This window comes from Procambarus clarkii, chromosome 43 (assembly GCF_040958095.1).
Source record: "Procambarus clarkii isolate CNS0578487 chromosome 43, FALCON_Pclarkii_2.0, whole genome shotgun sequence".
Taxonomy (NCBI): Eukaryota; Metazoa; Arthropoda; class Malacostraca; order Decapoda; family Cambaridae; genus Procambarus; species Procambarus clarkii.
The window spans coordinates 51,948-79,536 of NC_091192.1; the positions used below are offsets into that span (position 1 = coordinate 51,948).

At 43.7% G+C, this 27,589-nt stretch overlaps 1 protein-coding gene across 1 annotated transcript in view; it reads left to right on the forward strand.

Moving 5' to 3' along the window:
* Positions 1 to 27,589, forward strand: part of LOC123755700 (protein suppressor 2 of zeste) — a gene marked incomplete at its 5' end in the record, with an annotated part of 148,810 nt that overhangs the window by 42,733 nt on the left and 78,488 nt on the right.

Below are 27,589 nucleotides of genomic sequence, written 5' to 3' on the forward strand. Positions count from 1 at the left end.
CCCCTTACCTCGCAATCTCTCGCGTCACCTTTATTTACCTTACGCCCGGCCAGCCAGACCTCTTATCTTATCTTATCTTCTTCATAATATCTGGACCGTCCCTCCTCTCTCTCTCTCTCTCTCCTTTCATTCAGTTCAGTTCAACTATTTTCCAACATCGTATGTTTGCTCCTTTTCATTAAGCAAGTCAGTTTTACACAAATAAATCATGTTAGTAAGCATGTTCTAGCTCACGTTCCCCCACCTTAGTCCCCTGTCGTATAATGAATACTATCATTCCAATCCCTCTAAAATTTAAAAATAATCATATTTCAAATGTAGTTCAATACAGTAATTTAGTTACCAAGCTCCAGCGCTTGTCCTCCGCCTTAGCTCTCTCTCGTATCTTCGTTAGTATCAGTCCAATTTCCCATAAATTTTTACCCTCTGTATTTCAGGCACCGTAAATAAGATCAAAACAGTTACCAAGCTCCAGCGCTTGTCCTCCGCCTTAGTTCTCTTTCATATCTTTGTAAATAAACCACCAATTTCCCTGAAATTTTTACCCTCTGTATTTCAGGCACCGTAAATAAGATCAAAACAGTTACCAAGCTCCAGCGCTTGTCCTCCGCCTTAGTTCTCTTTCATATCTTTGTAAATAAACCATCAATTTCCCTTAAATTTTTACCCTCTGTATTTCAGACACCGTAAATAAAATCAAGTCAGTTATCGAGCTCCAGTTCTCGTCCCCGCCTTAGTTCTCTTTCGTATCTTTGTAAATAACCCATCAATTTCCCTAAAATTAAAAGCAGACATACTTCAAAGTTAGTAAATAAGATCAAGTCAGTTACTGAGCTCCAGCTCTCGTCCCCCACCCTCTTCCACCCTCAAGTCTTTGTAAATAAACCATCAATTTCCCCGAAATTTTTACCCTCTGTATTTCAGACATAGTAAATATGATGAAAACAATTATAAAACTCTAGCTCTTGTCCTCTGTCCAAGTTCACTCCTGTAAATTCATTACTATCAATCCAAATCCCCCTGAGATTTAAACACCCAACTACATTTTCAGACATAGTAAATAAAAACCAGTTCAGTTATCAAGTTTCAACTCTTGTGCCCCAGCTTAGTTCATTTGTGCAAGTTCTTTATTTTCCAACTAAATCACCCTGAGATTTAAGATCACCTTATTTTCTAACGTAGTAAAATTAATCTGGACATTAGCAAAGCTCCATTTCCTCAGCCTTAGATCATCAGACATAAATATATTCGATCAAGTCCCTCTCCAGCCTATCTGTTTATCAGAGTATTTACTTTACCCTTCTCATCCCCAACGTATCAATCCCCAACGTATCAAAACCTTCAATAATCATACTGTATTTGCTTATTTTCTCTATATTCAGCTGTGTTCTTCACATTTTGTCCATGTTTTCTATGTTCACTCCATGTTCTTCAAATGTTCACAGTCCCATTCAGTTCATATTTTCACAAGTATCTCCATTTTTTCTGTAATCTTTCTCTTAGTCTCATTACTTTCTCTACAAATTCTAGTCATATTTTCTATGTTTTCATGTTCATCACATGTTCTCTTTACAACTTTTATACTCAATATTCGTGCTAACTTCCATATTTTGTGTTCTTTTGCAATATTCATGTTCCTCTACAAGTTCATGTTCCTCACAAGATCACTTCGTTTTTTCACCTTCACTTACATGTTTTCTACATTCTTTGTCATATTCTCCATGTTCTTCACAAGTCCATTGTTCATTCTTTGTATTCCCTATTCTCCTTATCATGTTTTCATGTTCACTGTATTCATCAACTTTTCTTACATTGTTCTTTGCCATGTTCCCCATATGTTCTCTGGGTTTTTCCCCTATCTAACATTCCTTAACTAAAAAAATCTTTCACCAATCAACTAAAAACATAGTCACTTTCGTCATTTCTCAACTAAACTTATTATCCAGTCAACTAAAAATAGTCAGAAATAGCCTCGTTCAACACTGTTCTTAACTAAAACAACCTTTCTCTTAGCTAAAAATTGTCAAAGGAAACTTCTTTCAGCACTTTCTTAACAGTCGCTATGTTTCATCAAGTAAGAAAAAATTGTCAAAGGAAACTTTCCAAAACTGTTCATAACTAGCTTTTATCCATCGTCAATCAACTAAAAATAATAACTTTCATCATTTCTTAACTAAACTTATTCCCCAGTCATCAGAAAATAGCCGTGTTCTTCATGTTTCATTGTCATTTCATAACTAAAATTATCCATCAATCAACAGAAAAAGCCATGTTCATCATTTCGTAACAGCCATTATGTTTTGTCAAGTAAGAAAAAATAACCAAAGATATCTTTCATCGCTGTTCTTAACTGACATTATACTTTGGGGAGCACAAAATAGTCTCCCTCGTCATGTTTTGTCTTTTTCCTTAACTAAAGTATTCATCAGTCAACTAAAAAATAGTTACTTCATCATGTTTCCTTGTCATTTGTTAACTGAAATATCACTTCTCTCATTTAAAATAGTCATGTGTAACCTCTTTCCAACACTGTTCTAACTAAAGCAACCTTTCACATCGCTAAAATAGTTACTTCATCATGTTTCCTTGTCATTTCTTAACTGAAATATCACTTCTCTCATCTGAAATAGTCATGTGTAGCCTCTTTCCAACACTGTTCTTAACTAAAGTAGCCTTTCACTTCGCTAAAATAGTCATATTCATCGTCGTTCTTAACTTCCATTTATACTTTGTAGAGCACTAAAAATAGTCAAATGTAACTTTTTCAACACTTTCGTAACTAAAATTATATGTCGCTAAGTAAGAAAAATAGTCAAATGTAACTTTTTCAGCACTTTCGTAAAAATTATATGTCGTCAAGTACGAAAAATAGTCAAAGGTGCTCTCCGTGACACCAAAGTTACTCTTCGAGAAATCAAAGTCACTCTTCAATACATCAAGGACTTACTCAAAGACATCAAATGTTATTCACAGAGTCATCAAAGTTATTTTGTAACTCACTTTGTTCATAAAAGTTATTCTCAGTCATCAAAATGCTATTCTCTAAGTAACCTTTCGTTCATCAGAGAAACTTTCTAAGACAGCTTCGTTCATTAAAGTTAATCTCAGAGGCATGAAAGTTATTCTCAGAGTCATCAAAAAGTTAATCTCAGTCATCAAAATGCTATTCTCTAAGTAACCTTTTGTTCATCAGAGAATCTTTCTAAGACATCTTCGTTCATTATAGTTAATCTCAGAGGCGTAAAAGTTATTCTCATAGCTATCAAACTTATTCTCGATGCCATCAAAAAGTATTTTCTCGTTCATCAAAGTTAATCTCAGAGTTAACAAAGGTAATCTCTAACTCACTTTCGTTCAACATATTAATTCTCTAACTCCTCAAAGTTAATCTCTAAGACAACAAAGTCTTTCTCAGAGCTAACAAACTTGTTCTCAAAGTCATCAAAGTTAATCTCAGAGGCATAAAAGTTATTCTCGGAGCTATCAAAATTAATCTCTAAAACAACAAAAAGTTAATCTCTGTCATCAAAGTTGATCTGCAAGATATCTTCGAGACATCAAAGTTACTTTTGATTACATCAAAGACGCATTCAAATACTACCCATGTTCTCAGAAGTCATTCTCTAAGCCATCAATGTTCTTCTCTAAGACATAAAAGTTATTCTCTATGTCATCAAAAAGTTATTCTCTGAGCTAACAAAATACTACTCATGTTCTCAAAGACATTCTCCAATTCATCAAAGTTGTTTCAAAGACATCAAAGTTAATCTCAGAGACATCTAAAGTTAATCTTGCTCTTCAAAGTTGTTCTCTAAGACATAAAAGTTATTCTCTAAGACATCAATGTTGTTCTCTAAGACATCAATGTTGTTCTCTAAGACATCAAAGATGTTCTCAAAATCATAAAAGTTATTCCCAGAGCTATCAAAGTTATTCTCAAAGTCATCAAAGTTATTCAAAGAGCTAACAAAAGTTATTCTCTAAGTAACCTTTCGTTCATCAGAGAAGCTTTCTAAGACATCTTCGTTCATCAATGTTGATCTCTAAGTCACCTTGGTTCATCAAAGAAACTCTCCTTCTTCCATCAAGTTATACTTTAAGACAACATTGTTGTTGTTCTCTAAGACATCTTCAGGCATAAAATTTCTCTCCAAATGTAACTAGTTCAGCTTTTCATATCAAACTTACACTTCTGTTAAATATATTTTCTTAGACACTTTACCCTAAAACTGTTCTCTGAACTATCCTAACTTAACTTACCTTACCTTAACTATCTTACCTAACTTTACCTATATTACCTTACCATACCTTACCTATCTTACCTGGCTTTACCTATCTTACCTAACTTAACCTGCATAACCTAACTTACCTTACCTTACCTTACCTATCTTACCTAACCTAACCTAACCTAACTTTACCTATGTTACCTTACCTTACCTACCTTTCCTAACTTAACCTATCTTACCTATCTTACCTAACTTTACCTATCTTACCTAACTTTACCTATGTTACCTTACCTTACCTACATTTCCTAACTTAACCTGCTTAACCTATCTTACCTATCTTACCTAACTTTACCTATCTTACCTAACTTAACTTTCATAACCTAACTTTACCTATCCTCTCCACCCAATGTTACTTAGTTAACGTAACGTTCCTAAACCTAACTTTACCTATCCTAACATAACTTACCTTACCTTACCTATCTTACCTAACTTTACCTATCCTAACATAACTTACCTTACCTTACCTATCTTACCTAACTTTACCTATCTTACCTAACTTAACCTGCATAACCTAACTTTACCTATGTTACCTTACCTTACCTATCTTACCTAACCTAACCTAACTTTACCTATGTTACCTTACCTTACCTACCTTTCCTAACTTAACCTGCTTAACCTATCTTACCTAACTTTACCTATCTTACCTAACTTTACCTATGTTACCTTACCTTACCTACCTTTCCTAACTTTACCTATCTTACCTAACTTACCTACATTACCTAACTTAACTTAACCTGCTTAACCTAACTTACCTTACCTTACCTAACTTATATAACTTATCTTACCTATCCTAACGTAACCTAACTTGCTTTACCTAACTTAATCTTACATTCCCAAACTGATGTATCCTAACTTATCTAGTCAAACCAGACATGATCTAACTTAAGTATTCCTTCTTGTCTTTGTGTTTCGTCAATCATTGTCTCATATTCATTTACTCATTTCATTAGTTAATTTCTCAAATGGTCACTTATGCATTTCAAGTGCTATTTTGTTAGAGATTGGATATTTAAGCATTTCAAAGAATTATAATTTCTCAAATGGACGTTTTGCATTTCAAGTGCTATTTGTTAGAGATTGGATATTTAAGCATTTCAAAGAATTTTTGTTATATATGGGCATTTACTCATTTCAAGGGATAATTTCTCAAATGGACGTTTTTGCATTTCAAGTGTTATTTGTTTAAGATTGGGTATTTAACCATTTCAAAGGATTTTTTGTTATATACGGGAACTTACTCGTTTCAAGGGCTAATTTCTCAAATGGTCATTTTTGCAGATCAAGGGTTATTTGTTAAAGTTCATCAAGTTGCCCATAAGTTGTATTTATTATGTTTGTTATCATATGTTCTTATTCCCCAACCCTTTAACCTAACCTTTCAGATGTAGTTTATTGTGTTTTTGACATATTTGTTGAATATATTATCCTTTTTGTATATTTTTACCCAAACCCACCATCCCACTTAACCTTCTTTCCTTCTTTACTTTGTTTTCACATATAAGTTCATTCTTTATCATAGTAATAATAAAAATTACAATAGTAAAGAATCAGATCTACTAAGACTTGAAATTGAGAAACAAGAGCTCAAGGGAGTGAGAGCATTAAGGAAGAGCAAGGAGTAAGAGAGAGGGGGAGGAAGAAAATGGGACCAAAGAAGAGAGAATGAGAGAGAGTGTGGGCATGGGAGCACTAAGACTTGAATTGAGAAAAAGAAAAACTAAGTGAATGAGAGTGAGGGTGTGAGAATGGGAGCAATAAGACTTGAATTTGAGAAACAAGAGAGCATTTGAGCAAATGAGGGAGAGAGAGGGGGAGGAAGAGAGAGAATAAGGGAGAGAGATAGAAAAGGAGGGTTAGAAGGAGTAGGAGAATCAAAGTAAAGAAGGAAAGATGGTTTGGGTAAAAAGGTTAGGAAAAGGATAATATATTCAACAAATATGTCAAAAACACAATAAACTACATCTGAAAGGTTAGGTTAAAGGGTTGGGGAATAAGAACATATGATAACAAACATAATAAATACAACTTATGGGCAACTTGATGAACTTTAACAAATAACCCTTGATCTGCAAAAATGACCATTTGAGAAATTAGCCCTTGAAACGAGTAAGTTCCCGTATATAACAAAAAATCCTTTGAAATGGTTAAATACCCAATCTTAAACAAATAACACTTGAAATGCAAAAACGTCCATTTGAGAAATTATCCCTTGAAATGAGTAAATGCCCATATATAACAAAAATTCTTTGAAATGCTTAAATATCCAATCTCTAACAAATAGCACTTGAAATGCAAAACGTCCATTTGAGAAATTATAATTCTTTGAAATGCTTAAATATCCAATCTCTAACAAAATAGCACTTGAAATGCATAAGTGACCATTTGAGAAATTAACTAATGAAATGAGTAAATGAATATGAGACAATGATTGACGAAACACAAAGACAAGAAGGAATACTTAAGTTAGATCATGTCTGGTTTGACTAGATAAGTTAGGATACATCAGTTTGGGAATGTAAGATTAAGTTAGGTAAAGCAAGTTAGGTTACGTTAGGATAGGTAAGATAAGTTATATAAGTTAGGTAAGGTAAGGTAAGTTAGGTTAAGCAGGTTAAGTTAAGTTAGGTAATGTAGGTAAGTTAGGTAAGATAGGTAAAGTTAGGAAAGGTAGGTAAGGTAAGGTAACATAGGTAAAGTTAGGTAAGATAGGTAAAGTTAGGTAAGATAGGTTAAGCAGGTTAAGTTAGGAAAGGTAGGTAAGGTAAGGTAACATAGGTAAAGATAGGTTAAGCAGGATAAGTTAGGAAAGGTAGGTAAGGTAAGGTAACATAGGTAAAGTTAGGTACGATAGGTTAGGTAAGATAGGTAAGGTAGGTAAGGTAACATAGGTAAAGTTAGGTTATGCAGGTTAAGTTAGGTAAGATAGGTAAAGTCAGGTAAGATAGGTTAAGCAGGTTAAGTTAGGAAAGGTAGGTAAGGTAAGGTAAGTTATGTTAGGATAGGATAGGTAAAGTTAGGTTTAGGAACGTTACGTTAACTAAGTAACATTGGGCGGAGAGGATAGGTTACGTAAGTTTGAACAGTGTAGTTCAGAGAACTGTTTAAAAGGTAAAATGTCTAAGAAAATATATTTAACAGAAGTGTAAGTTTGATATGAAAAGCTGAACTAGTTACATTTGGGGAGAAATTTTATGCCTGAAGATGTCTTGGAGAACAACTTTGATGGCCAAGATTAACTTTAGATGTCTCTGAGAATAACTTTTATAACATAGAAATTAACTTTGATGAACGAGAAAATACTTTTTGATGACATCGAGAATAACATTTGATGACTCTGAGAATAACTTTTATGTCTTACATAATAACTTTAGATGTCTCTGAAAATAACTTTGATGAAAAAAGATGTCTTAGATTAACTTTTGATGACTTTGAAAACAAGTTTGATGAACAAAGATGTTTTGGAAAGTTTCTCTGACGAACGAAGGTAACTTAGAGATTAACTTTTATGATTTAGAGAACATCTTTGATGTCTTAGAGAACAAGATTGATGTCTTAGAGAACAACTTGGATGAACAAAGATGTCTTAGAAAGCTTCTCTGATGAACGAAAAGATACTTAGAGAATAACTTTGACGACTGTATTTAACTTTTTGATGGCTCTGAGGACAGTTTTTGTTGAACGAGGATGTCTCAGAAGGCTTCTTTGAATAACAAAGGTGACTCTGAGAATAACTTTGATGACTCTGAGAAAGACTTTGTTGTCTTAGAATAACTTTTGATTGTTCTGAGAATAACTTTAGATATCTCTGAGAATAAGTTTGATGAACGAAGATATCTTACAGAGCAAATTTTATGTTTTGAAGAATAACTTTTTGATGACTCTGGGAATAACTTTGAGGGCTTAGAGAATGTCTTTGATGAATGGAAGTGAGTTAGAGAATAACATAACATGACTGAGAATAACTTTTGATAACTCTTAGAATAACTTTGATGTCTTTGAAACAACTTTGATGAACGAGAGTGAGTTAGAGATTACCTTTGTTAACTCTGAGATCAACTTTGATGAACAAAAGTGAGTTAGAGATTACATTTGATAATTCTAAGATTAACTTTAGATGTCTCTGAGAATAACTTTTATGAACGAAGATGTTTTGGAAAGTTTCTCTGACGAACGAAGGTGACTCTGAGAATAACTTTTATGTCTTAGAGAAGAACATTGATGTTTAGAGAGAATATCTTTGATGAAAAATGTTGTCTTGGAGTAACTTTGACGACTCTGTGAATAACTTTTGTGGACATGAGAATATCTTTGGATAACTCTGAGATTAACTTTGATGTCTTTGAAACAACTTTGATGAACGAGAGTGAGTTAGAGATTACCTTTGTTAACTCTGAGAATAACTTTGATGAACAAAGATGTTTTGGAAAGTTTCTCTGAAGAACGAAAGTGACTGAGAATAACTTTTGTTAGCTCTTTGAATAACTTTGATGCCTTTGAGAATGACTTCTGAGAACATGGGTAGTATTTGAATGCGTCTTTGATGTAATGAAAAGTAACTTTGATGTCTCGAAGATATCTTGCAGATCAACTTTGATGACAGAGATTAACTTTTGTTGTTTTAGAGATTAATTTTGATAGCTCCGAGAATAACTTTTATGCCTCTGAGATTAACTTTGAGGATGCAAGTAAATTTTTGAGTGTTTGAGAGTGTCTTTTGATATCTCGAAGAGTCCCATTGAAGTCTTAAAGGATGTCTTTGATGTCTCAAAGGATGTCTTTGAGTGCAACTTTGATGTCTTTGAGTAAGTCCTTGATGTCTCGAAGAGTGTCTTTGACTATATTTCTTACTTAACGACATATAATTTAGTTAGGAACAAATGGTGAATATGACTATTTAGCGAAGTGAAAGGTTACTTTAGTTAGGAACAGTGTTGGAAAGCGGCTATACATGACTATTTCAGATGAGAGAAGTGATATTTCAGTTAAGAAATGACAAGGAAACATGATGAAGTAACTATTTTTTAGTTGACCGATGAATACTTTTAGTTATGGAAAAAGACAAGACATAATGACAGTGACTATTTTAGTGCTCCACAAAGTATAAAATGTCAGTTAAGAATGACGATGATAGATATCTGTGACTATATTTTCTTATTTGACGAAAACATAATGGTTGTTACGAAATGATGAACGAGACTATTTTCAATTACTTGACGATGGATAAAAGCTAGTTATGAACAGTTTTGGAAAGTTTCCTTTGACAATTTTTTCTTACTTGATGAAACATAGTGACTGTTAAGAAAGTGCTGAAAGAAGTTTCCTTTGACAATTTTTAGCTAAGAGAAAGGTTGTTTTAGTTAAGAACAGTGTTGAACGAGGCTATTTCTGACTATTTTTAGTTGACTGGATAATAAGTTTAGTTGAGAAATGACGAAAGTGACTATGTTTTAGTTGATTGGTGAAAGATTTTTTTAGTTAAGGAACGTTAGATAACATGTAAGGGGAAAAACCCAGAGAACATATGGGGAACATGGCAAAGAATACATGTAAGAAAAGTTGATGAATACAGTGAACATGCTGGGAATATGAACTTACAGAGAACATGAAAACATGATAAGGAGAATAGGGAATACAAAGAATGAACAATGGACTTGTGAAGAACATGGAGAATATGACAAAGAATGTAGAAAACATGTAAGTGAAGGTGAAAAACGAAGTGATCTTGTGAGGAACATGAACTTGTAGAGGAACATGAATATTGACAAAGAACACAAAAATATGGAAGTTAGCATGAATATTGAGTATAAAAGTTGTAAAGAGAACATGTGATGAACATGAAAACATAGAAAATATGACTAGAATTTGTAGAGAAAGTAATGAGACTAAGAGAAAGATTACAGAAAAAATGGAGATACTTGTGAAAATATGAACTGAATGGGACTGTGAACATTTGAAGAACATGGAGTGAACACAGAAAACATGGACAAAATGTGAAGAACACAGCTGAATATAGAGAAAATATGCAAATACAGTATGATTATTGAAGGTTTTGATATGTTGGGGATTGATACGTTGGGGATGAGAAGGGTAAAGTAATTACTCTGATAAACAGATAGGCTGGAGAGGGACTTGATCGAATATATTTATGTCTGATGATCTAAGGCTGAGGAAATGGAGCTTTGCTAATGTCCAGATTAATTTTACTACGTTAGAAAATAAGGTGATCTTAAATCTCAGGTGATTTAGTTGGAAAATAAAGAACTTGCACAAATGAACTAAGCTGGGGCACAAGAGTTGAAACTTGATAACTGAACTGGTTTTTATTTACTATGTCTGAAAATGTAGTTGGGTGATTTGGACTGAGAGTAATGAATTTACAAAAGTGAGCTTGGACAGAGGACAAGAGCTAGAGTTTTATAATTGTTTACTTCATATTTACTATGTCTGAAATACAGAGGGTAAAAATTTCAGGGAAATTGATGGGTTATTTACAAAGACTTGAGGGTGGAAGAGGGTGGGGGACGAGAGCTGGAGCTCAGTAACTGACTTGATCTTATTTACTAACTTTGAAGTATGTCTGCTTTAAATTTCAGGGGGATTGGACTGCTAGTAGCGAAAATGTGGTCTCTGCCAAATTTGGGTCTTCAATTGGGACTCTGATGAATTTCGATCATGAACTGGACTCTGATGAAATTTGAGCTTAAAACTGTCTCTGGCTAATTTTGCTCTCAAAGTAGACTCTGACGAATTTTGCTAGAAAACTGGACTCTGATGAATTTCGATCAAGAACTGGACTCTGATGAATTTTGCTCTCAAAGTAGACTCTGGCGAATTTCTGTTGATAATTGGACTCTGATGAAATATGAGCTTAAAACTGTCTCTGACTAATTTTGCTCTCAAAGTAGACTCTGGCGAATTTCTGTTGATAATTGGACTCTGCTGAAATATGAGCTTAAAACTGTCTCTGAGAATTTTGCTCTCAAAGTAGACTCTGGCGAATTTCTGTTGATAATTGGACTCTGATGAAATATGAGCTTAAAACTGTCTCTGACTAATTTTGCTCTTTACAGGTGAAATAGCCGTAAATGGATATAAAACTAAATGTTATGGATAAGTGGTCTGTTTTCCTTAACAAAACATCTAAGACAATATTCTCTGAAAATGGTCCTTTTACAAATTCGGTCATAAACATATAAATAAACTTCTATGATTATTTGAAACTCTGAAAATAGTTGTAAGGAAATAGGAGGAGGAGAGAGAGAGAGAGGAGGGACGGTCGAGATATTATGGAGAAGATAAGATATGATAAGAGCCGACTGGCTGGCCGGGCGTAAAGTAAATAAAGGTGACGCGAGAGATTGCGAGGTAAGGGGGGAGGGAGGGGGGTGTGATGTACGAAACCCTGAAAACCATGACTTACACAGGTGATTTTCTAAATTTACATGAAAACTATGGCTTACACAGACGGATTTTGTAAGTTGAAAACATGTAAAACATGTCCGTAGAGTTCTCCTGGAAGCCCTAAAGAGCTACATACATTACTTGAATTTGTCCCATAAGGCCTTAACAAACTTCTATGTCTTGGAAATTATTTTTCTCATAAGAACTTTAACAAACTCATATGACATTATTTTTCATTATAAGAATTCCCTAATTCCAAATCTGTGAGTCCCCAAATTCACCTGAAAACCCCCAAGCGCTACAGAACATTTTTTCCCCCAGAAAAAAAAATGTTCTGTGGCGCTTACAGTCCACAGGGGTCCTCCGCCCAAAAAAAAAAATGTTCTGTGGCACTTACACCCTACTACTCCTCACCACCCATGGTGTCACCACACTCACCATCACCCCCCCCCCTCACCACCCATGGTGTCACCACACTCACCATCACCCCCCCCCCTCACCACCCATGGTGTCAACACACTCACCATCACCCCCCCTCCCCACCCATGGTGTCACCACACTCACCATCACCCCCCTCACCACCCATGGTGTCACCACACTCACCATCACCCCCCTCCCCACCCATGGTATCACCACACTCACCATCACCCCCCCCTCACCACCCATGGTGTCACCACACTCACCATCACCCCCCCCCCCTCACCACCCATGGTGTCAACACACTCACCATCACCCCCCCTCCCCACCCATGGTGTCAACACACTCACCATCACCCCCCCCCCCCTTCACCACCCATGGTGTCACCACAGTATCACACACACACTCACACACACTATCTTCGCAAATAGAGTGGTAGACGGTTGGAACAAGTTAAGTGAGAAGGTGGTGGAGGCCAAGACCGTCAGTAGTTTCAAAGCGTTATATGACAAAGAGTGCTGGGAAGACGAGACACCACGAGCGTAGCTCTCATCCTCTAACTGCACTTAGGTAATTTCACACATACACACACACACACACACACACACACACACACACACACACACCTTAGAGCAAGGAGAAATCCCAGATATAAGAGAGGGAATAGCTAACCAGGAAGCACTGGAAGAGTTTGAGATTACCAGTGGGGAAGTAAGGAAGTGTTTACTAGAGTTGGATGTAACAAAGGCTATAGGCCCAGATGGAATCTCCCCTTGGATACTAAAGGAAGGAGCAGAAGAACTGTGTCTCCCACTCTCCATAGTGTATAACAAATCACTGGCAACAGGGGAACTGCCAGATATTTGGAAAGCAGCTAACGTAGTCCCGATATACAAGAAAGGGGATAGACAGGAGGCACTGAATTACTGGCCAGTGTCCCTAACCTGCATACCATGCAAGCTGATGGAGAAGATTGTGCGAAGAAAGCTAGTGGAGCACCTGGAGCGAAAGAACTTTGTAACACAGCATCAACATGGGTTCAGGGATGGCAGGGCCTGCCTCACAGGGTTACTTGAATTCTACGACCAGGCAACAAAAATAAGGCAAGAAAGAGAAGGGTGGGCAGACTGCATATTTTTGGATTGTCAGAAAGCCTTTGATACAGTGCCACACAAGAGGCTAGTGAAAAAGCTGGAGATGCAGGCTGGAGTGAAAGGGAAGGTACTCCGTTGGATACAGGAGTACCTAAGAAACAGGAGACAACGAGTCAGTGTGAGGGGTGAGGTCTCAGATTGGTGAGACGTTACGAGTGGAGTCCCGCAGGGGTCAGTCCTTGGACCTATACTGTTTCTGATATATGTAAATGATCTTCCAGAGGGTATAGAATCGTTTCTCTCAATGTTTGCCGATGATGCAAAAATTATGAGGAGGATTGAAACTGTGGACGATAGTAGGAGGCTACAAGATGACCTAGACAGACTGAGTGAATGGTTCAACAAATGTCTGTTGAAGTTCAACCCGAGTAACTGCAAAGTAATGAAACTAGGCAGTGGAAACAGGAGGCCAGACACAGGATACAGAATAAGAGATGAAGTACTTAATGAAACGAACAGAGAGAAAGATCTAGGAGTTGATATCACACCAAACCTGTCTCCTGAAGCCCACATAAAGAGATTAACGTCTGCGGCATATGCGAGGCTGGCTAACATCAGAACAGCGTTCAGGAACCTGTGTAAGGAATCATTCAGAATCTTGTACACCACATATGTAAGACCAATCCTGGAGTATGCGGCCCCAGCATGGAGCCCGTACCTTATCAAGCACAAGACGAAGCTGGAAAAAGTTCAGTGGTATGCCACTAGACTAGTCCCAGAACTAAGAGGCATGAGTTAGGAGGAAAGGCTGCGAGAAATGCACCTCACGACACTGGAAGACAAAAGAGTAAGGGGAGACATGATCACTACCTACAAAATTCTCAGAGGAATTGACAGAGTAGATAAGGATAAACATTTTAACACGGGTGGTACGCAAACAAGGAGACACAGGTGGAGACTGTGTTCCCAAATGAGCCACAGGGACGTTAGAATGAACTTTTTCAGTGTCAGAGTATTTAACAGGTGGAATGCATTAGGAAGTGATGTGGTGGAGGCTGACTCCATACACAGTTTCAAATGTAGATATGATAGAGCCCAGTAGGCTCAGGAACCTGTACACCAGTTGATTGACGGTTGAGAGGCGGGACTAAAGAGCCAGAGCTGAACCCCCGCAAGCACAACTAGGTGAGCACACACACACAGCTTTGAAACTACTGGCAAAAGAAAATTGTCTAATATTTTTCAGCACCTCTGTTTTCTTAGCTTGAATCCGTGCCCTCTTGTTCGTGAAGTTGCTGGTGTCAGGAGTTCCTCTTTGTCAATTTGGTCTATTACTGTTAGTATTTTGTAAGTGGTGATCATATCGCTACACTTTCTTCAATCTTCTAGTTTTGGCATGTTTGACGCCTCTAGTCTCCCCTCGTAACTCTTGTTTATTCAGTTCCGGAAGCCATTTTGTAGCATGGCGCTGCAGCTTTTCCAGTTTATTGATGTTCTTCTTGAAATATGGGCGCCATACAAGTGCTGCATATAACAGTTTTGGTCTCACAAAACTCATGAACTGTTTCTGTAGTTTTTCAGCATACATATAATTAAAAGCAAGTCTGAAGTTGGAAAGCGACGCATACACTCCTCTCACAATGTTCTTTATGTGTTCCTCTGGCATCGGTTGTTTACAGCAATGACTCCGGTCATATTTCCCTATCATACCTACTCTTTAAAATTATGAATAGTATTTGCTTCCACAACCTGTTCCTTAAGTGCATTCCATTTTTCCACTACTCTCACGCTAAAAGAAAACTTCCTAACATCTTTGTGACTCATCTGAGTTTCCAGCTTCCACCCATGTCCCTCGTTCTGTTACTATTCCGTGTGAACATTTTGTCTCTGTCCACTCTGTCAATCCCCCTAAATATTTTGTGTTCCTATCACGTCCCTCCCCCCCTCTCCCTTCTTTTTTCTAGTGTCGTAAGGCAAAGTTCCTTCAGGCGTTCCTCATACCCCATCCCTCGTAACGCTGGGACGAGTCTCGTTGCAAACCTTAGAACCTTTTCCAGTTTCCTTATATGCTTCTTCAGGTAGGGACTCCGTGATGAGGCGGCATACTCTAAGACTGGCCTCACGAAGGCAGAGTAAAGCGCCCTAAATGCCTCCTGACTTAGTTTTCTGAATGATGTTCTAACTTTTGCCAGTGTAGAGTACGTTGCTGTCGTTATCCTATTTATATGTGCCTCAGGAGTTAGATTAGGTGTTACGTCCACTTCCAGGTGTCTTTCTTGCGTCATCACAGGTAGGCTGTTCCTCTTCATTGTGTACTGTCCCTTTGATCCCCTGTCACCTAGTCCAATTTCCATAACTTTACATTTGCTCGTGTTGAACTCCAGTAACCATTTCTCTGACCATCTCTGCAACCTGTTCAAGTCCTCTTGGAGGATCCTAGAATCCTCATCTGTCACAACTCTTCTCATCAACTTTGCATCATCCGCAAACATCGACATGTAGGATTCTACTCCTATAAACATGTCGTTAACATATATTAGAAATAGAATTGGTCCCAGCACCGATCCTTGAGGTACTCCTCTCGTGTGTGTGTGTGTGTGTGTACTCACCTTATTGTACTCACCTAATTGCGCCTGTGGGGCATGAGCTGTGGCTCTTTGGTCCCGCCTCTCAACTGTTAATCAACTGGTGTACAGATTCCTGAGCCTACTGGGCTCTATCATATCTACATTTGAAACTTTGTATGGAGTCAGCCTCCACCACATCACTGCCTAATGCATTCCATTTATTAACTACTCTGACACTGAAAAAATTCTTTCTAACGTCCCTGTGGCTCATCTGGGTACTAAGTTTCCACCTGTGTCCCTTTGTTCGTGTCCCACCCGTGCTGAAGAGTTTGTCTTTGTCCACCCTGTCAATTCCCCTCAGAATTTTGTAGGTGGTTATCATGTCTCCCCTTACTCTTCTGTTGAGTAAGTGGGGAGGGCCGCCTCCTCACCGTCACTGTGGCCCACAGTGACGGTGGGGAGGCGGCCCACAGTGACGGTGGGGAGGGGGCCCACAGTGACGGTGGGGAGGGGGCCCACAGTGACGGTGGGGAGGCGGCCCACAGTGACGGTGGGGAGGGGGCCCACAGTGACGGTGGGGAGGGGGCCCACAGTGACGGTGGGGAGGGGGCCCACAGTGACGGTGGGGAGGCGGCTCACAGTGACGGTGGGGAGGGGGCCCACAGTGACGGTGGGGAGGGGGCCCACAGTGACGGTGGGGAGGGGGCCCACAGTGACGGTGGGGAGGGGTCCCACAGTGACGGTGGGGAGGGGGCCCACAGTGACGGTGGGGAGGGGGCCCACAGTGACGGTGGGGAGGGGGCCCACAGTGACGGTGGGGAGGGGGCCCACAGTGACGGTGGGGAGGGGGCCCACAGTGACGGTGGGGAGGGGGCCCACAGTGACGGTGGGGAGGGGGCCCACAGTGACGGTGGGAAGGCGGCCCACAGTGACGGTGGGGAGGGGGCCCACAGTGACGGTGGGAAGGGGGCCCACAGTGACGGTGGGGAGGTGGCCCACAGTGACGGTGGGGAGGGGACCCACAGTGACGGTGGGGAGGGGGCCCACAGTGACGGTGGGGAGGGGGCCCACAGTGACGGTGGGGAGGTGGCCCACAGTGACGGTGGGGAGGGGGCCCACAGTGACGGTGGGGAGGGGGCCCACAGTGACGGTGGGGAGGGGGCCTACAGTGACGGTGGGGAGGCGGCCCACAGTGACGGTGGGGAGGGGGCCCACAGTGACGCTAGGGAGGCGGCCCACAGTGACGGTGGGGAGGGGGCCCACAGTGACGGTGGGGAGGCGGCCCACAGTGACGGTGGGGAGGGGGGCCCACAGTGACGGTGGGGAGGGGGCCACAGTGACGGTGGGGAGGCGGCCCACAGTGACGGTGGGGAGGGGGCCCACAGTGACGGTGGGGAGGGGGCCCACAGTGACGGTGGGGAGGGGGCCCACAGTGACGGTGGGGAGGGGGCCCACAGTGACGATGGGGAGGGGGCCCACAGTGACGGTGGGGAGGGGGCCCACAGTGACGGTGGGGAGGGGCCCCACAGTGACGGTGGGGAGGCGGCTCACAGTGACGGTGGGGAGGGGGCCCACAGTGACGGTGGGGAGGGGGCCCACAGTGACGGTGGGGAGGGGGCCCACAGTGACGGTGGGGAGGGGTCCCACAGTGACGGTGGGGAGGGGGCCCACAGTGACGGTGGGGAGGGGGCCCACAGTGACGGTGGGGAGGGGGCCCACAGTGACGGTGGGGAGGGGGCCCACAGTGACGGTGGGGAGGGGGCCCACAGTGACGGTGGGGAGGGGGCCCACAGTGACGGTGGGGAGGGGGCCCACAGTGACGGTGGGAAGGCGGCCCACAGTGACGGTGGGGAGGGGGCCCACAGTGACGGTGGGAAGGGGGCCCACAGTGACGGTGGGGAGGTGGCCCACAGTGACGGTGGGGAGGGGACCCACAGTGACGGTGGGGAGGGGGCCCACAGTGACGGTGGGGAGGGGGCCCACAGTGACGGTGGGGAGGTGGCCCACAGTGACGGTGGGGAGGGGGCCCACAGTGACGGTGGGGAGGGGGCCCACAGTGACGGTGGGGAGGGGGCCTACAGTGACGGTGGGGAGGCGGCCCACAGTGACGGTGGGGAGGGGGCCCACAGTGACGCTAGGGAGGCGGCCCACAGTGACGGTGGGGAGGGGGCCCACAGTGACGGTGGGGAGGCGGCCCACAGTGACGGTGGGGAGGGGGGCCCACAGTGACGGTGGGGAGGGGGCCACAGTGACGGTGGGGAGGCGGCCCACAGTGACGGTGGGGAGGGGGCCCACAGTGACGGTGGGGAGGGGGCCCACAGTGACGGTGGGGAGGGGGCCCACAGTGACGGTGGGGAGGGGGCCCACAGTGACGATGGGGAGGGGGCCCACAGTGACGGTGGGGAGGGGGCCCACAGTGACGGTGGGGAGGGGGCCCACAGTGACGATGGGGAGGGGGCCCACAGTGACGGTGGGGAGGCGGCCCACAGTGACGGTGGGGAGGGGGCCCACAGTGACGGTGGGGAGGGGGCCCACAGTGACGGTGGCGAGGCGGCCCACAGTGACGGTGGGGAGGGGGCCCACAGTGACGGTGGGGAGGGGGCCCACAGTGACGGTGGGGAGGGGGCCCACAGTGACGGTGGGGAGGGGGCCCACAGTGACGGTGGGGAGGGGGCCCACAGTGACGGTGGGGAGGGGGCCCACAGTGACGGTGGGGAGGGGGCCCACAGTGACGGTGGGAAGGGGGCCCACAGTGACGGTGGGGAGGGGGCCCACAGTGACGGTGGGGAGGGGGCCCACAGTGACGATGGGGAGGGGGCCCACAGTGACGGTGGGGAGGGGGGCCCACAGTGACGGTGGGGAGGGGGCCCACAGTGACGGTGGGGAGGGGGCCCACAGTGACGGTGGGGAGGCGGCCCACAGTGACGGTGGGGAGGGGGCCCACCAGTTTTCCTTTCAATTTACTTGCTCCATCATCCAGGTAAACACCGACCTGTGGGGGCGGGGGGGGGGGGGGCAGGGAGGGGGCGAGGGAGAGAAGAGACAGAGGAGGGAGGTAAAATGGTCAGAAAACAGAGGGAGAAAGGTACTGAGAGGGAGAGAGAGGCTGAGGAAGGGAGAGAAAAGTTACCCCCTCACCAGTACCTCAATGCTGGCTCCGCGGGTGTGGCCCACCCCTGGCCCAGCACCGAGGGTGTGGCCCACCCCTGGCCCAGCACCGAGGGTGTGGCCCACCCCTGGCCCAGCACCGAGGGTGTGGCCCACCCCTGGCCCAGCACCGAGGGTGTGGCCCACCCCTGGCCCAGCACCGAGGGTGTGGCCCACCCCTGGCCCAGCACCGAGGGTGTGGCCCATCCCCTGGCCCAGCACCGAGGGTGTGGCCCATCCCCTGGCCCAGCACCGAGGGTGTGGCCCACCCCTGGCCCAGCACCAAGGATGTGGCCCCCCCCTGGCCCAGCACCGAGGGTGTGGCCCACCCCTGGCCCAGCACCGAGGGTGTGGCCCACCCCCTGGCCCAGCACCGCGGCTGTGGCCCACCCCTGGCCCAGTACCGAGGGTGTGGCCCACCCCTGGCCCAGTACCGAGGGTGTGGCCCACCCCTGGCCCAGTACCGAGGGTGTGGCCCACCCCGCCAACAGCACACCCTGGAACCTCAAAATAATAAGCATCACTCTCAGTAGGGTGAGAAACATTCCGTCACTGACGATGAGAAAGAGAGGTGTAAGGAAAGGTTGGTGGGCGGGCGTAGTGAGGGACGGAGGTGGGGGCTAGGCTCCCAGGAGTCTATCCACACGTCCCCGTCACCCCGACCAACAAAGAACTTTATTATAGCCATCCATATCAATAGTACAATGGGCGCGACGCGGCCGTGTGGCCGGGGAGGGGGGGGGGGGGGACGCCCTGGCAAGATATCTCAGTGTAGACCGCTCAGTGTGTGGTTATCTTGGCCTCTATCTGTCAGTCGCTATTGTTCCCCGCTGGTAGACTCACTGTCTCCCCCCCCCCCCTCACTGTGTATACCTCCCCCCCCCCACACTGTGTATACCTCCCCCCCCCCCTCTCACATTGTGAGGGGAAATTATGGAAATGGAAAAAGACACCTCGTTGAGGTTACCTTGCTTACTTTGAGATAATTTCGGGGACTTAGCGTCCCCGCCGCCCGGTCGTCGACCAGGCCTCCTGGTTGCTGGACTGATCAACCAGGCTGTTGGACGCGGCTGCTCGCAGCCTGACGTATGAGTCACAGCCTGGTTGATCAGGTATCCTTTGGAGGTGTTTATCCAGTTCTCTCTTGAACACTGTGAGGGGTCGGCCAGTTATGTCCCTTATGTGTAGTGGAAGCGTGTTGAACAGTCTCGGGCCTCTGATGTTGATAGTTCTCTCTCAGAGTACCTGTTGCACCTGTGCTCTTCAACGGGGGTATTCTGCACATCCTGCCATCCCTCCTGGTCTCATGTGATGTTATTTCTGTGTGCAGGTTTGGGACCAGCCCTTCTTCTGTTTTCCATGTGTAGAGTAATATGTATCTCTCCCGTTCTGCGCTCAAGACAATACAGATTTAGGCTCTTTAGTCGGTCCCAATAGTTTAGAGGTTTTACTAAATGAGGGGGGGGGGGGGGAGACAGTGCAGTACAGTTATATAATTTAGATTATAGCAGTAGACCTAGAACACTGTTTATGTAGAAAAGACGTACATCTGTATATATATATATATATATATATATATATATATATATATATATATATATATATATATATATATATATATATATATATATATATATGTTTGTAGGTTATTTCAATTTTTTCAATTTCTTTCTTTATTATGCACCCCATACCCATCCCGTGGGCGGTGGTGTAAAGGATTATAGAGGCACATAATCGGTTCTGGAACTGAACTCTATAGTTCGTTTAGCTAAGCAAATACCAATCTTTTGACGCTAATTACACAATTATAAATGTTATATATACATGTATACATACTCATACATACGTGTACATATATATACATATACATATTTACACACACATACGTATTCAATCACCCACACAAATATACACATCAAAAATCTTTTGTATCACAAGTGATTCAACAAGAGGCTCACAACAGTCACTATACAAGGCACTTTACATCTATGGTGAGTCACACAGTTACTAGTCTTGCTCCACACCCACCCAACTGGACGGCAGCTTTACAGTCATGTGCTCCACACCAACCCAACTGGGCGGCAGCTTTACAGTCATGTGCTCCACACCCACCCAACTGGGCGGCAGCTTTACAGTCATGTGCACCACACCCACCCAACTGGGCGGCAGCTTTACAGTCATGTGCTCCACACCCACCCAACTGGGCGGCAGCTTTACAGTCATGTGCATGCATTACCTACAGTAAGCAAATTTTGGATACTTCGCTAAGATTTCGGGCAGCACATCATTATGAATGAAGTACTTACACATTTCTTGGACACTATTGATGGTGTTATCTCTAAATTCAGCGATTTTTTCACATTCCATTATATAATGAGGCAAAGTATGCGAATAGTTCTGCTGACAGAGTTTACATTTAGTCAAATCTACATCAGCAGATGTTACAAACTCCCAGAGGTACTTGTAGCCGAGCCTAAGCCTAGCAGTGGTAACATCTAGAAGTCTGCTAACATTATTGGATGACACATAGACATGCGGTTCTTCCTGCATAATAGAATGATGATAGATGGAGGAACTGGTGTGAATTTTTCTTTGCCTCAAGTCTCCGAAATTTAGTTGATGTTCCTGGGATATTGCTGCCCTCAGGCTGCTCAAAGGTAGTCCAAGTTGGTAATCAATTACCTCTTTACGAGCAAAAGTCTTGGCCAACTTATCAGTTCTATCATGCATTCGGAGATCAATATGGGAAAGAATCCACACGAGATAGATTTGACTCCATCATTGATTATTTCATTATATGTGTGTCTAGCTTCAGAGATAAGAACGTCACAGTTATGCCTTGGAGAGCTGAGGGCAGTCAAGGATGACAAGGAGTCACTTACAATTAGCGTGTCAACTTTGGATTCATATACGCGCTCGAGTGCAAGGATTATGGCAACCAATTCTGTTTGAAGAGTGGAGGCCCAGTTACTTATACGCGCTCCACACTCATGGGAGATGGAACCATCTCTCCCTGTCACAACAACTGCACTTCCAGCTGCACCATGGGACTGATGCAAGGATCCATCAGTGTAAATAATCTGGGAAAGGCAGCGCTCTCTGACTAAAGCATCAATTTCGCTTAAGGCATTGTACCTTGCTTCTTGTCGAAGCAAGGACTGTTCTTTAATCAGCTTCTTGGGTGGGAAAGGGAGGGACAGTAATTTGGAAAGGAGTGATCTCCCATGGGGCAGGAAAGTGTCGTTGTTGTCTCTCTTGGTAGAGGTGATGAATATTATACATTCTGAGCACAGTGGCGGTTTTGGTAATCCATTTGGAGGGATGCTGACCTTCAAGAAGGCTTGTAAGGGCTTCAGTGCAGGGGTTAGGGTGAGTTAGCTCAGGAAATTCCTTACCCATGATAGTGGGTTTCCATCTACTCCCGTCTGTCTCTCAAGATTGTATAGTAGTCTTCTGTGTGGTACTGTATCGAAGGCTTTTTGGCAGTCCGGAAATATGCAATCTGCCCATCCTGCTCTGTCTTGCCATATTTTCTTTACCTTATCATAAGACTCCAGGAGGTTCGTCAGGCATGATTTCCCTGCTCTAAAGCAGAGTTGTTGTTTACTAACCTAATTCTTTCTAGGTGTGCAACTTGACTTAAAATTATAATTCAAGTACCTTGCAAGTGATGCTTGTCTATAATTAATTAGTGCATCTTATTTATCTCTTGTAGATTGGCATCACTTTTGCCTTCTAGCAGCTGGTCAATTCCTTCTTTGTAAGTGACTCATTAAAGATTAGTGGTAGAGGTACGCTGAGGACCTGTGCTGCTGCTGTTAACATCCATGGTGATACTCTATCTGGTCCAGTACCTTTAGTTACTTATAATTTATTTTTGGGTGGGTGGGGGTGCGGAGTAAAGAGGAAGGAGAGGCGCAGGTGAAGGGAAGTATAGAAGTGGGAAATACAGTGAGAGGTATGAAAGCAGGCGGGCTGTCCGCCTTGCTGACACCATGTGTGGGTGTTGGCAGCTAAGCTAAGCTGGCTCCCTCTTGTCAGGGAGCTGTGAGTGTGTGAGAGGTTCTTCACATGTGTTTCACCATATATGGATGTCCATAGATGAATACTGTGTAGCATTCATATATACACACTCCGATGCTTCCACACATGTTGTTCTGTTTAAGGCTCTTTATTTTATTATTATTATTTATTGAGTTGTTCATACATACACATATATACATACATAAACACACACACACACACACACACACACACACACACACACACACACACACACACACACACACACACACACACACACCTAACCTAACCTAACCTAACCTAACCAATAAAGATAGGTTAGGTTAGGTAGGGTTGGTTAGGTTCGGTCATATATCTACGTTAATTTTAACTCTAATAAAAAAAATTGACCTCATACATAATGAAATGGGTAGCTTTATCATTTCATAAGAAAAAAATTAGAGAAAATATATTAAGGAAAACTTGGCTTATTAGGCAAATCGGGCCTCGCATAGTAGGCTGAGAAGCGCGTTCTGGCTACTAGGTACGACATATATACATATATATATATATATACATATATATATATATATATATATATATATATATATATATATATATATATATATATATATATATATATATATATATATATGTCGTACCTAGTAGCCAGAACTCACTTTTTGGCCTACTATTCAAGGCCCGATTTGCCTAATAAGCCAAGTTTTCCTGAATTAATATATTTTCTCTATTTTTTTTCTTATGAAATGATAAATCAACCCATTTCATTATGTATGAGGTCAATTTTTTTTATTGGAGTTAAAATTAACGTAGATATATGACCGAACCTAACCAACCCTACCTAACCTAACCTAACCTATCTTTATAGGTTAGGTTTGGTTAGGTAGCCGAAAAAGTTAGGTTAGGTTAGGTTAGGTAGGTTAGGTAGTCGAAAAACAATTAATTCATGAAAACTTGGCTTATTAGGCAAATCGGGCCTTGCATAGTAGGCTGAGAAGTGCGTTCTGGCTACTAGGTACGACATATATATATATATATATATATATATATACATATATATATATATTTAAACCTAGAAGGGGTACCACCTCTGGTGCAAGTGTAGGGACCCATAGCCTGGGAGAAGAAAATAAAGAGTACTCAGAGAAGACCTTGTGGATCCTCACTGAACACTTTGATATTTTCTTCTCCTACCACCCCTATTCTTTTGGTATGTGTGTATATATATCATTATACACCATTCAGGCTTGTTCGCATTTGTGTTCCTCACGTGTGCCCCAAAGAATGAGGTGATTTGGTGAAATGCTATGCCCAAGATTACCATCCGAGTTGCCGGCGGGGAAGTGGTTCAAATAGCCTTGGCTATCACTTCCTTTTGTCCGGCCGTGATGGTCAAGCGGATTAAGGCGCCCTGTAGTTACCAGTTGCGTTGCTCCTGGGAGTATGGGTTCGAGTCACTTCTGGGGTGTGAGTTTTCAGTCGTCATATATATATATATATATATATATATATATATATATATATATATATATATATATATATATATATATATATATATATATATATATGCAGAATAACCACATATGAAAAATAGAAAATGCTTAACGCGTTTTCGGCTAATTCGCCTTCATCAGAGCAAAGTAGAATCATTTTTTTTTTTTTTTTTTTTTTTCATATGTGGTTATTCTGCATACTTGGATCAGTGTTTTTGTGATCATTGTTGCATATATATATATATATATATATATATATATATATATATATATATATATACATATATACACATACATATATATATACCCATATACATATACACAACTATACACATATACACATACATACTCAATTTTTTCAATTATGGGGAAGGGTAACTGGTCAGTATTTCATCTGGGAATTATGTACTGTGGGGCGGGGTTTGCATCTAGTAAATCGAGGCTCTTGGGCCACCAGCTGTGGGAGCGGGGCGTCTCATCTTGGGCCACCAGCTGTGGGAGTGGGGCGTCTCATCTTGGGCCACCAGCTGTGGGAGCGGGGCGTCTCATCTTGGGCCACCAGCTGTGGGAGTGGGGCGTCTCATCTTGGGCCACCAGCTGTGGGAGCAGGGCGTCTCATCTTCGACCACCAGCTGTGGGAGTGGGGCGTCTCATCTTGGACCACCAGCTGTGGGAGTGGGGCGTCTCACCTTGCGCCACCAGCTGTGAGAGTGGGGCGTCTCATCTTGGGCCACCAGCTGTGGGAGCGGGGCGTCTCATCTTGGGCCACCAGCTGTGGGAGCGGGGCGTCTCATCTTGGGCCACCAGCTGTGGGAGTGGGGCGTCTCATCTTGGGCCACCAGCTGTGGGAGTGGGGCGTCTCATCTTGGGCCACCAGCTGTGGGAGCGAGGCGTCTCATCTTGGGCCACCAGCTGTGGGAGTGGGGCGTCTCCTCTTGGGCCACCAGCTGTGGGAGTGGGGCGTCTCATCTTGGGCCACCAGTTGTGGGAGCGGGGCGTCTCATCTTGGGCCTCTAGCTGTGGGAGCGGGGCGTCTCATCTTGGGCCACCAGCTGTGGGAGCGGGGCGTCTCATCTTGGGCCACCAGCTGTGGGAGCGGGGCATCTCATCTTGGCCCACCAGCTGTGGGAGCGGGGCGTCTCATCTTGGGCCACCAGCTGTGGGAGTGGGGCGTCTCCTCTTGGGCCACCAGCTGTGGGAGTGGGGCGTCTCATCTTGGGCCACCAGTTGTGGGAGTGGGGCGTCTCATCTTGGGCCACTAGCTGTGGGAGCGGGGCGTCTCATCTTGGGCCACCAGCTGTGGGAGCGGGGCGTCTCATCTTGGGCCACCAGCTGTGGGAGCGGGGCGTCTCATCTTGGGCCACCAGCTGTGGGAGCGGGGCGTCTCATCTTGGAGTAACCTTTCTAACATTGGGTCCTCTAACATTTCGATGGTGTTCCACACCCTGATGGCTTGGTGCTGCAGTCTGATGTTTAGTGGCTGTATGTTCAGGAGTTCATGGAGTTCCTGGATTGTCTGATCATATGGTGGACGGTGTTTTGCTGCTCTCCTTAGCGCCTTATTTTGCACTGCTTGCAGTTTCTGCATGTTAGTTTTCTTTATGGTGTGTAGTGGTACTGGTGGATACTCTAGATGCGGCCGAACTAGAGCCTTATATAGGTGGATCTGAATGTTAGTACTGAGCCTTCGAAATCTCCTCAGTTTTGCTAAGGCTGCTTTGGCTTTGTTTACTCGGTCTCTTACATGAATTTGTATCCCTGTTCTATTTATCATAAGGCCCAGTATTCTGCCGACCTCCGCATATTGGATCGGCTGGTTGTCAAGGATGATGGGGTCCGGGTTTCTTTTCACAATGTGTATTATCTGAAACTTTTGTTTGTTGGTGCTAATTTTCCATTGCTTCTCAAAGTTGTTTATGAGTTTAATTGCTGCCTTGGTCTTGTCGGCTAGTAGCGGCTTTGATGGGCCCGGTTGGCATATTATTTGGGTGACATCGTCAGCGTATGTGATGTATTCTCCATGTTGGGGTTGGGGTAGGTCAGCTGTATATATGTTGAATAGAGTGGGAGAGAGGCAGCTTCCTTGTGGTACTCCACTTTTCAGTTCTATTACGTCACGCAAGTAGCTGCCGATATTAAGCCTAGCAGTTCTATTGTCTATAAAGCTGCAGAGAGTAGCAGTAAATCTCTCAGGAAGTCCTAGTTCAGATATCTTATATTTTAGGCCTGTGTGCCACACTTTGTCGAAGGCTTTCGAGACGTCTCCAAGCACTATATTACACTGATCTTTTTTCGACACTGCGTTGGCTATATGCTCGTAGATCAGGGCTATAGCTGTATGGGCCCCTCTGCTATATGCTGGTAGACCAGGGCTATAGCTGTATGGGCCCCTCTGCTATATGCTGGTAGATCAGGGCTATAGCTGTATGGGCCCCTCTGCTATATGCTGGTAGATCAGGGCTATAGCTGTATGGGCCCCTCTGCTATATGCTGGTAGATCAGGGCTATAGCTGTATGGGCCCCTCTGCTATATGCTGGTAGACCAGGGCTATAGCTGTATGGGCCCCTCTGCTATATGCTGGTAGATCAGGGCTATAGCTGTATGGGCCCCTCTGCTATATGCTGGTAGATCAGGGCTATAGCTGTATGGGCCCTCTGCTATATGCTGGTAGATCAGGGCTATAGCTGTATGGGCCCCTCTGCTATATGCTGGTAGATCAGGGCTATAGCTGTATGGGCCCCTCTGCTATATACTCGTAGATCAGGGCTATAGCTGTATGGGCCCCTCTGCTATATGCTGGTAGATCAGGGCTATAGCTGTATGGGCCCCTCTGCTATATGCTGGTAGATCAGGGCTATAGCTGTATGGGCCCCTCTGCTATATGCTGGTAGATCAGGGCTATAGCTGTATGGGCCCCTCTGCTATATGCTGGTAGATCAGGGCTATAGCTGTATGGGCCCTCTGCTATATGCTGGTTGATCAGGGCTATAGCTGTATGGGCCCCTCTGCTATATGCTGGTAGATCAGGGATATAGCTGTATGGGCCCCTCTGCTATATGCTGGTAGATCAGGGCTATAGCTGTATGGGCCTCTCTGCTATATGCTGGTAGATCAGGGCTATAGCTGTATGGGCCCCTCTGCTATATGCTGGTAGATCAGG